Raw genomic sequence first — 12,310 nt, forward strand, 5'->3', positions numbered from 1 at the left:
GAATTACTTCCGGTTGTATAGTAGCAGCTGCTTAAAAACCAGGTCTAGAAGAACATTTTTTCCACAATGATTATTATAGTTGCTGCATACCAAGTTCATGGAGTCCTTATGGTATTCAAAACATGGATTAAAACACACAAACTTACAAAATATACAGCGTCAATGTATTCCTTTATTTATAAAACAGAAATATTAAATACATCATTTAAGCATCGTTTGTTTCCGTCTAAAAAGAAAAGAGCGATAAAACATAAAAGTTAAAAACGGTAAAATACTAAACAAGTGACAGCCGCCAAACGAGACAATGGCAAGAAAAAAAAAACAATGGAGAAAGTCTGTAACAGAGACCAAAGCTGACTAACTGCAAGAGAGGTGACAATAAAGGCGCCGGTTAAATGCAAAAAAACTAACAGATGTAAAACAGCGGTGACGTCATTGTGTGATAAGGGGTAGTGCGCTGCTGGCCTTTTTTTGTCTTTTCGCTAATTTGTCGTTCAGCTTCACGATCATGCGCATACTCCACAATGATTCGTACAAAATCATCCTTGCGATTTCGTTCTTGTATTGTATTGTTGCTATGTGTTTTTTATCACGTACTGTTGATACTGCACTGCCCTGCAATTTTGCTCTGAAAATCACTCTTCTAGGTGACCGCTAATTGCTCATCGTTCTTTTTTTCATTTTGCTACTAAATAGACAATAGTGAGTCAATGATTTGGCTTGTTGTACAATTTCCTCCATTTTTTTTAAATAGTGACAAATAAACCATAGATTGATTGTGTAATGTGAATTATATGAACGACAAAATCAAAGCTAATAGATAGGCAACAAATAAAAAACAAGATATTACGAATAAAACAGTGCATACTCGGTAAACCAACAAACGAGATCCAAAATGACATTTTTCACACAGGCCTCCGTCTAAGTTTTATTCAAATCGAACATTTCGGAACCCACAGTAGCCAGATTTGATCATTTGTGGTAGGTAGCGCACGCAAATGTTTCAAATGCAATTTGTATAATAAATACTGACGGTTGAGGCATTTGGGGTTGGTCTTAGGTTTCATAATAACAATAAAATCAACTTAAAAATCCAGTGTATGAACCTGTAAGCTTAAAGGCCCGTTTACACTATGCGTAGCGCGCTCGCTCAAACCTGCGTAAGTTTGTTTGTTTCATTTTTTCTGTCTGGTTTCGCGCTTGACTGATTTCGGGCGCTCAAGTCTCGTAGAAATAAGCGAGCGATCGCCTACCGAGCGTTTTTCTGCGTATCAAGCAGCTTGAACCTGCGCAAACGGTTTGTGTTATCGCTGTTTGCGGGTTTGTGATTTGAAAAAGTTGGTTCATTTGCCAAAAATAAATGATGGTACGATATTTGCCTCAAATTTAATTATTAATTACATTGTTATGATTGTATGTTGTGTATTTTGTATTTAAATATTGTAATTAAGTGCATTTAAAATGTACATTCTACCCAGCACAGGAGATTACATGCTATAAAAACATGAAAGTAAGATAAACATGCCATAAATCTATACAACAACATCCTAAACAATCCTGTATGATCACCGATATGCAAAATCATGTTTACTAACAAAATATCATTTAGTTTAGATTCATACAAAGCTTTTTCGAATCTAAAATAGGTAATAATAAATTTATGTGGTGATTTATGGTCATCGACAGTCACCGTAAGCTAAAAATGACGTCGAGTATGTTATTTAGTACACTTAGGTACGCACCGAAAATCGCAGTGTAAACGGAAGGGGTCGCAAGGTTAGGTTAGGTTAGGCGCCGCTGAGCACAGTGTAAACGGGCCTTTACTCTTACATGGAAAGATTTTCTGTGTGATGACGTCATCCATGACGCAATATAGCAAGAACACTACGATTCCCTGCAAACCATTTGCAAATGTGTGGATGTACAATAATATCTCACTAGAAATGTCATTTCCAATTCCTAACAAAATATAAAAAGAAAATATATACAACTACGTTACCCATTTTTAACGTACTACCCACCAGTAAAAATGCAAAAACCCAAGTCCCACCAAGCATTACAAGGAACATAAAAAAGATTTTGCAGCTCTTAAAGCATCCTCTGTTCCGGGTCCTTTTCCTTTGTTGCGCATCCTTCGTGAGTTAAGAATCACATGAGCTGTCTTCGAAATTATGAGTAAGTTGACAACAAGGATGAACACGAGAGGACCGAAGATCGTCGTGTAAAAGACCGAAGTACCTGGAACTAGCCAACATCTGTCATACATCGTTGATGACTGGTTTTCGTATTTGTGACACTGTTCATATATTAGATTGGGCTTCATGTAGATGTTCAGGGTAAACCCCACACATACAGCAATCGCAACAATGAAAATAGGAATGATCCAACCCATCAAGAGAAAGATTTTAAGCGGTTTGTTGGGGTCTTGAGCTCGGAATGTGAACACAAAAGAGGTTGACATCAGGAGGCGGATTCCTTCTACGAGAAACCACATTCCTATAACAGAAAAAAGATAGATTACGACCGACAGTTCAATTTGATGCAAAAATTAACACATACCTGAAGAGAGCAAGCAGTATTGGTTAGCCACTGTCAGTACCATACATGAGATCGGATGCATGAGGGCAAGATCATGTAATATGTTGACAGCATGGAGAAGCAGAAGAGCAGCTGAAAAGTTTATTTTAACCGGACCTCGATCGCCAGCGACTTTGTAATGATGGAGAATTGCTATTGTGGCCGCTAAAGTCACGATAGATATTAATTCTGAGATGTAAGTCAAAATCTAAACAATAAACATCAGACACAAAATGGGTAAGTTTCTGCCCGTACAACAAATCTTAAAATTGTATGCCTATCACCTTACCTTTACACCAACCGGCAAAGTAACTGTTTCCACAGCCATAAGGACGGCGAAAACTGTTAGATGATCACATACACAAGTAAGGTTACCTGATACATCATCACTTTTCATGACGCATTCTGAACCAGAGTAGTTCTTTGAAACTCCATCGTAGAAAAGGCAGGTTGGTTGAATGTTTTGGATCTTCATTTTATTGTCGTTTTTCGTTTCATTTTTTATCATGGTCAGTGGCGGCTCGTGCCTAAAATGTCTGGGGGTGCTACTCCAATTTTTATCCGTTATAGGACAAATATAAGTTGGCAATATATAGAAAAGCCACATTTCTAGTTTTCTAGTCATTGTTTTGTGTAGAAAAACAAGTAATACGAATCCTAATTAGCAACTCCATTGTGACGTAATGTTTGTTACGCAATAATGTACACGGGTGTAAACAGCAGACGGTATTATTGGGGAATTTTGTTTACTTGCACAGCGACAGGCCAAACTCAATAACATTTAGTAATAATGTGGCACAAATACACACGTAACACAGACTCGAAACAAAGCGGTTGTAAATACGGTAAAACACAACAACAGTATATAGAAAAAAATTATTAATAAATGAGTCAAAAAAGGTCGAAGTATTTCAATTGGACAACATTTAAACTGGTTATAACAATGACTACTAACTAACACACTTGCTATTCAGTCATTATTATGGTCATGTATCATTTAAGTACCTTAAAGCCACAGTCAGCATTTTCAACATATTCCATTACACGTCACAGATTATAATTGCCACACACAAAAATAGCCATAAAGCTTTGTATTTGTATCATAACTGACAAATTCAACAACCACATTACATTTGTGTCAGAACTTGTTTATTCAACATCTTTTCTTAATTTTTGTGTACAACTATTAATTGTTTTTAACTTTCTTAATTGCTAAACTTGCTGCTTTATTTGATGGCAAATAGCTTATAATTCCTTTTTTGAAGTACAAAACTCTGCAAGCTTTGAAAATTACAACACTCTCACTTAAATTTGAAACATATTATTAAACCTTGTGCTTCTATTTTACAACCAAAATGAATCATAAAGCTATAATTTAAGCAAAATAATTGATAGCTTCTTCCTTGATTTCCAAATGACAACCAAGAAACTGTTTTTTTTCTATTTAGTGCTATCACTGCAAGTGCAAGTCTTTTTGGAAATAATGGTGTTCCTTAGGAAAGTTTGCATCCTTTTCAGTGTTGACATCCTTTTCAAGAACCGTTTTGCCTTTGAGAGACTCATGGAAATTGCTGGCTAACTGGCTTTTTCTTTAAAAGTTTCAGTAATTTTCTAACAACAGGATATGTTCCCTGTAGAATGTTCATTCTTAAGAAACATTTCCTGTAAAGCAATTTAGCAGCTACTGTTTAAAGAAACATAACATGTCCATTATATCAATACACAAGATTGCACTTGGTTGCAAATACTGTCCACATGGTGTGTTAAGAAACCAAAACTTGAAATTGTCATCACTAAGGTATTTCAAAATTCCTGTTGCTTGTGCAATGTTTGTTCTTCATTTAATATTGCCTGAATGAAGCATTTAACTTCACAGTGTGAGTAGTTCTTGTGGTTGCTTATTCCTGCATGACAATTTTGGAATAGAACATGTTTTATCCCATTTTTCCTAACTTTTTTTCAGGTTTTTATTATAAAGGTTAATCGTGACTTTTCAAAGTGTTAGATGACCTTTTTCTTTTTCAAGGTGGTAGATACACTTTCTAATTCAATGATAACTGCAAAAACTTAAGCCCACTTACAGTCATCTTAAAAATTCACGACTAACCTTCAAATTCAAACAAATAAATCAAAACATGGCAAAAAAGATGTTTAACTGTACTCACTGTCGAACTCAGAATATTGTACACGGGTTTGGCTTTGGAGCACAATAAACCCGGAACAGACAACACAACTACAGCGGCCGGTTCACACGCTGCGTGATTGGTGGAGCTGCGCGAGTCGCAGCACCCAGTCGCCTATTTCGCCCGGCATGTAGCTTTTCCAAGTGCGCATGCGCACAAGTGCAAAACGTCACGATTCGTCATGAAACTGGAGCTGCAGTTCCACCATAGATAACATATTAATGCCATAATTTTTTTTAAATGAAAAAAATGCCGATCAAGGCGGAAATTATACTTATAAAAATTATACTTAGGAATAAAAAAATAAGTATCATGAAAGTTATCTGTATTGTTGTGGCAGGAATATTAGGTGAAAATATCTAGGGGGTGCTGCAGCTCCGCAGCACCCTAGCACGAGCCGCCCCTGATCATGGTGCAAACTGACTGAGGTGATATAGTTGGTATTAAGAAACTTACGTTCCCGGGCAGCTGATCAATACTCTTATTGTATTTAGGCAAACATATTCCATCAGCGTCCCAACCCACAATGACAATGTAAGTTGTGTTTACCACTGCAATGTATTGCGTTGCTTTAAGGGAACTCGATGCGGAAATTTGAAATTGTGCAGTTTCGGTAGTATTTACTCTGTATACAAGCACGGTGGCAACAAGCTGGCTAACTTTCTACATGTTTTGATCCTGTGTCGAGGACGGAACTGTGTCTTCTGATCGATGTTCGCGACGACAATGTGCAGATGATTATCCCCGTGACTGTAGGTGGTCCCGTTTGTTGCAGGATGAATTTGAGCAATGTTCTTGATTTCATTTTCTATATTTTCCAATCCTATACGTTTTACTGGTTTTAGATTCCATACTCTTTTTACGGACGCCTTATCTGTGACAAAACACCCATTTTAACAAAACGGAGCATTTGCGCAATTCAAGACTTGTTTTTAGTGCGGCACAAACATTTACCGCTGGTAACAAAACTATGATAGATGTAAAGACTAAAACTTAATCAAGCAAACGGTTTGAATTCATATCCAACGCAAACGACCAACTTCTAGGCAAATAAGTCAGGCAAACTATGTGTTGGTATGGATACGAAGCAAAATAGTACAAAAAAAAGACCAATTTCTTTACAAACAAAAGTAATTATAAATTAAGTTTACATTGATGACAACAACAGGAAGTGTTTGCACTTGCTTAGTAAAGCTTTTTGTGTCTTAGAAAAGCATTTTTAACAAGATAATTGCTTACTTTTTTCGGGGAAATAATCGTCCGTAAGAATCTGATATGATTTGAATACGTTTTTCATCGGGACAACTGATCGTCAGCGACTGCCATTCACAAACTTTGAAATAAACAAGTTCAATAGTGCAAACGTCCAGAATAGCTCAAAATCAGTAAGTAAGCATTTATTAGATATTTTACCTAAATTTACATTTTGTACCTATACATCGCTTATAGCCCGTTTGTTCATAACACCCGGTTTTGATACGCTTACCTGAAAGAACAAACATTAAAATTTAATTGCCAACATCTTGAAGCCCATTCATTTCATTACATGTAACGCAAAATGCGAAATCACTACAAACTGTAAAATTAGAAACTTATTTAACGCACTTACCTTCACTCCTACTATAGCAGAAAAAAAACACAAGTCAATAATGGCGCCAAACGCAACAATAAACAATTTAAAGATAACATTTCGAAATAAGTAAAAAGTTTTTCGTAACTCTTTTCCCTTAAGGCCCTCTGGTGACTGTAACTTTTTTGGTAATTTTCGGTCTCTTCCTGCTCTCTGGCGCCACCGCCCTGACCCCGCCCTCCCTACAAGGAGCGGCGCCAGCGGGTTTGCGTCACAAATCCCTTTTTTTCCTTTTTTGTGTTGTCTTTTTTTGAGGTCAAGCCCCACTGATCGCCTGCCGGCCATCGCTGGGACTTCTCCTCCCCAAGATTACATAAAGAACTTAGAAATTCGGTCAGATGGACGGATAAGGAAAAATCCATAATTCTAAAAAGCTTCTTACCACCCAAGCCACTCACCAGACTCACACTTTTTCCAGTACCAATCGAATTTCGACGTTAACACTTTGAGTCAGCCGCCCGTAATATGGATTGGGGTTATTATAACAAACATACCTTCTTGACATACAAAAAGTATCCGAATATCTACAATAGCTATGTGCATTTGTTTTTGGAAGAGGCAATACTGAAAAATATTCCAATTCAACAGGGGCGGCTCGTACTAGGGTGCTGCGGAGCTGCAGCACCCCCTAGATATTTTCACCTAATATTCCTACCACAACAATACAGATAACTTTCATGAAACTTATTATTTGATTCCTAAGTATAATTTCCGCCTTGATCGGCATTTTTTTTTTGATAAAAAAAAAGAATTATGGCATTAGTATGTTATCTATGGTGGAACTGCAGCTCCAGTTTATATCTGTCCAATAAAGGCTAAAAATTGGAGCAGCACCCCCAGAAATATTAGGCACGAGCCGCCACTGCAATTCAATTAAAATTGTTCGGACACGATATTCAAGTTGCGAAACCAGGAGAGTCATTTGGACCTTGTGACGATGAGCAAAGAAATCAAGAAAGGGAAGAACGGCAACAAGTCCGCGAGCACGAACTGGCTATGAAGAAGCTTGAGCTGGAAGATAGACAAAACCGTGAAGAGACCACAAGCACTTCGACAACGTGCAGTAACGCTGGCACCAGCAAGTGTCCAGAGCTTCCAACATTTGTGGACGATGTGAATGACATGGACGGATATTTGCTGCGGTTTGAGAGATACGCGGAGAACAGCGGCTGGGAGAGGAATCAATGGGCGCCATGGCTCAGTGCACTGCTGACGGGAAAAGCGATGGGAGTGTATTCTCGACCGTCAGCAGAAGAAGCCAAAGACTACGAGGCTTTGAAACGGGCGTTGCGGGAACGATATGGGTTACGCGAGGATGGATACCGCAACAAATTTAACAATGAAACCCAGCAGCAAGGCGAAACGGTTTCGCAGTATTTTGTTAGATTTGACAGCTATTTGGACAGTTGGGTGGAAATGGCCGGTATTGCAAAAACCTACAAAGGACTCAAAGAACTTTTTCTGCGTGAAAAATTCCACAAAGATAGTTACCGGGAACTATCTTTGTACATGAGGCAACACACAACAAATGATCTAAAGGAGTTCGCTGAGACCGCCGATAGATTTATCGGTCCGCTAAACAGAACGATTAGCGGTTATAGTCGCAATCCGAAGCACCATCGAGCTGCGGTGAATTACGCTAGTTGTGAAAGACCAGTACACCGGGACGTCAGTCATCGCCCACCAGGCTCTACTGATCGCAGATGCTTCAACTGCAACAGTCTTGGACATATTACAAGAGAATGTCACATAAGAGCCAACGGAGCAGTACCACATCGTCCCACAGACGGACCAGCGAACGCTTTAGTTGTTCAGATACGGAAACAGAACCTGAAGGCGACAGTTGCCAAGTAGGGCAGAGATCAGTGGAAACGATTCGTGATACAGGATGTACCTCAGTGGTAGTTCGCAGATCTTTAGTGTCGGATGACCAACTGACGGGCGAGGTACAATTTAAAGGTGAGGCTGAACCTGCGCCAGTGGCGATAATCACAGTAAGCACACCTTATTACTCAGGAACGGTGGAGGCTATTTGTGTTACCGATCTGAATGTGGATCTAATTATCGGCAACGTGCCTGGGGCCAGAAATTGGGATTCACCGGATCCAAACTGGAGCGCCACGACCGTTAAAACCTGTGCAGTTGTCACGCGGTCCGAGGCGCAAGCAAGAAATCTAAAAACACCCTTAAGAGTACCTGGCTGCAAAACGTTCGAAAGTAATAATCATGAATCTTTTCTGAAAGCCCAAGACGAAGACGCATCTTTAGACAAATTCAGGGAAAAATCAGGAGTTAAATCTCGAGGCAACGGTCACGTAAAGTTTGTTCGAAAGGAAAATCTTTTGTGCAGAGAGTATTCGAATCCCACGATCAATTATGGAAAGCCATTTCAACAGCTTATGATTCCCGTGACTTATCGAGGAAAGATAATAAGAAGACGCTGGACCGAATTCTTCGGAACTTTTACTGGCCTGGGATAAGGGGAGATGTCAAACGTTTCTGCAAATCCTGCGATATCTGCCAGAGAACAATCAGCAAGGGAAGAATTGCAAAAGTTTCACTACAAAAGATGCCTTCAATCGATGAGCCCTTTAAACGGGTTGCAGTAGATTTGGTCGGTCCAATTCAGCCACCAAGCGAAGGTGGCCATCGCTATCTTCTAACTTTGGTCGATTACGCCACCCGATATCCTGAAGCGGTAGCATTAAAAAACATCACCACTGAAGATGTGGCTGAAGCCTTGCTAGGGATTTACAGTAGAGTAGGAATTCCACGCGAAGTGTTATCTGACCAAGGGACCCAATCCATCTCACGCTGCATGAAGGAAGTCGAAAGATTGTTAAAGGTGCGTCGTCTAACCACCACTCCGTACTCCCCACAGTGCAATGGATTAGTCGAAAAATTTAATGGCACGTTAAAAGCAATGTTGAAGCGACTTTGTAGCGAGCAGCCGAAACAATGGCATCGTTACATAGACCCCTTACTTTTTGCATATCGCGAAGTGCCTCAGGAATCTACTGGGTTTGCGCCGTTTGAATTGCTCTACGGCCGAACGGTCAGGGGACCACTTCACATTCTTAAAGACATGTTCACCAACGAAGTAGCAAATCCAGAAACCATGTGTAGCTATCAATACGTGTTTGAGCTCCGGGAGAGGCTGGAAAAGACGATGCTAATCGCCAAAGAAGCCAGTGAGAGGGCACAGACCAGATATATAAAGAAGTTTGACCGCAAGGCGAGGAAACGTACTCTCGAAGAAGGTGACCAGGTCCTGATCCTTCTCCCAACCGACAGCAACAAGTTACTGATGCAATGGAAAGGACCGTTTAAAGTTGAGCGGAAGGTTGGAATTAACGACTACCGTATAAACGTTAAGGGTAACACCAAACTTTACCACATCAACTTGTTGAAAAAATACGTCCAAAGAGAATCAGGACAGAAAAATGGATCGAAAACAAGCGACGCATTGGTAATGAAAGCTCTGTGCCTTGAGGTACCCGACTCAGTGGACAACGACGGGTTGCTTGAGTTGAACCTTGGGACTCACCACGAAACAACTGATGATTTGGTGGTGAGCAATTCTCTTACCGGCCGACAAAGACAGGAAGTCATGGAGATTGTGAAAGCGCATGAAAAGGTGTTTTCTGAGAAGCCCGCGTGCATGAACTTAGTAGAACACCTCATCTGCATCACCAACGACAAACCGGTACGATCAAAACCTTATCCAGTGCCTTTTAACGTACGCGAGTCATTACGAAAGGATATACACACAAGTGACAAGACCTACCGAAGACTCAACCAGATAATGGAAAAAAAAAAGACTCAACCAGATAAACGGCTCAAGATGTTTTTCACGACCTTAGAAACGATAAATACTTTTCGACGATCGACTTGACCAAAGGATACTGGCAAGTGAAAGTTGCCGACCGCGCTATACATAAGACTGCTTTTGTGACACCGGATGGATGCTACAAATTTCGCAAGATGCCGTTTGGAATGAAAAACTCCAGTACAACGTTTATGCGGGGAATGCGAAATCTATTGAAAGGTATGAAAAACGTTGAGCACTACATCGACGACGTGATTGTACACACGGAAACATGGGAGGAACACCTGGTGACGCTGAAAGAATTGTTCAGGCGATTGGCCCAAGCAAACATAACTGCCAGACCAACTAAATGTCTTCTGGGGGCCAATGATGTCAACTTTCTGGGGCACCATGTCGGGAACAACGTCATTGGGTTGCATCAGGACAACGTGGAAAAGATAAAAGGAGCACCGAGACCAAGAACCAAAACGGAGGTTCGTCATGGTGCCCCAGAAAGTCTCACGGATCTTACTAGAAAGGGACATCCGGACGCTGTCAATTGGGGGAGTGAACAACAGGCGGCTTTTGATAGTTTAAAGTCCGTATTATCAAACAAGTCCATTTTACATTTACCGGACACTACACGTGATTTTATTTTGCGCACTGACACCTCATGTGAGGGTATCGGGGCTGTTCTACTTGAAATGCACGATGAACAATACTTTCCGATAAGTTATGCGAGTAAAAGGCTGTCGAGTGCTGAACGGCGATATTCCACCATCGAACGCGAATGCCTAGCAGTTGTGTGGGGCGTTAAAAAATTCATGGTTTACTTGTATGGAAGAAAGTTTGTATTACAGACAGACCAAATTTGACAATGACAGAGTCATGCGCTGGGCGATGTACCTGCAAAATTTTGACATTCGCTGCGAATATATCAAAGGATGCGAAAATGTTGGGGCTGACTATCTCAGCCGAATGTAATTGTATTCATATATGCATTGCTCCTTATTAGAGTTGCATTTGTGTTAATTTGTCATAAATTTTCTGGTAAAAATTTCTTTTCAAAAACGGGAGTCTGCGACCCACTTTCCGCGTGACGTTATCTCGTAACCGCTGGAAGCTCAATGTGTGTGTGAAATCTTTTGTCCAACTTCTATTGTCTTATCTGAAATGTACCAGTTTTATCACGCCGCCCGTTAGTCGCTGTAGCCGTTATTGATCGAAACGGAACAAGTAGCCCTCCATTTGTCAGAACGCTTCACTGTTATTATTCGCGCTGGTAAAAAGGGTTACACGTAAAGGCATGCGATGTATATGTGTTCACGAAGTATAACCCTGTGCAATAGGTTATATAAGCTGTTCCCTTGTGTGTAAATAATCGTATTTTGATGTATTTCATTCTATTTGAATAAGAATAAGACAATAAAGGTGTAGGAAAAGTATCAACAAAATTTTCAGCTCTTCCGGCAGTTTTTTTATTCTACTGTGCCAACGTTTCGATGTCCCATACGAAACACCTTCATCAGGGTAATGACATACATTGCAAACACAAGTTATTATAAAGCGAAAAGGGCGGCGAAACACACACAAAAAAGGCGGTAGAAAAAAACGCAATGCGCACCAATGGTCGTGTGATAACACCTGGCTCAATGGTGCAAAAGCGACCAATAAGTTATCGGCATTAGAACGTCCGTTTTAACGTTCATCGTGTTGGTGTGAGAATGTATGTTCCACGACTCCAGGAAACCTCGCTTGTGAAAATCGGTTTCTCTCGCTAACACCTGGGCAGCAGAGAAGTTTATGGTGTGACCGAGGACAGTAGCATGTTGCGCTAATGCCGATTTTTTAGCATATTTTTTGGCTACATCCCTTTCATGTTCTTTACGGCGCGTATTCAGAGATCTTCCCGTTTCGCCAATGTAAATCTCCTTGCACTGTTGACATGGGATCGCGTACACCACACCCCTTGCCGCGTTTGTATCAATGGGGTCTTTGGGGTGCGACAGCATCTGACGTAGGGTGTTGACTGGTTTAATCCCTACCGAGATCCCAAAGTCGATTAGCAACAGGTTAACAGACATAATACGTCGCATGTTAATCGACTTTGGG

At 40.3% G+C, this 12,310-nt stretch overlaps 1 long non-coding RNA gene and 1 pseudogene across 1 annotated transcript in view; one reads left to right on the forward strand and one right to left on the reverse strand.

The window, feature by feature from the left end:
• LOC145217803 (uncharacterized) overlaps positions 1-12,310 on the reverse strand; it is a 186,833-nt gene that overhangs the window by 80,810 nt on the left and 93,713 nt on the right. The window lies entirely within an intron of this gene.
• On the forward strand, positions 6,856-8,870 carry LOC145218026 (uncharacterized; annotated as a pseudogene).

The sequence above is a fragment of the Phallusia mammillata genome, chromosome 3, assembly GCF_965637545.1.
Source record: "Phallusia mammillata chromosome 3, kaPhaMamm4.hap1.1, whole genome shotgun sequence".
In the NCBI taxonomy this organism is placed as follows: Eukaryota; Metazoa; Chordata; class Ascidiacea; order Phlebobranchia; family Ascidiidae; genus Phallusia; species Phallusia mammillata.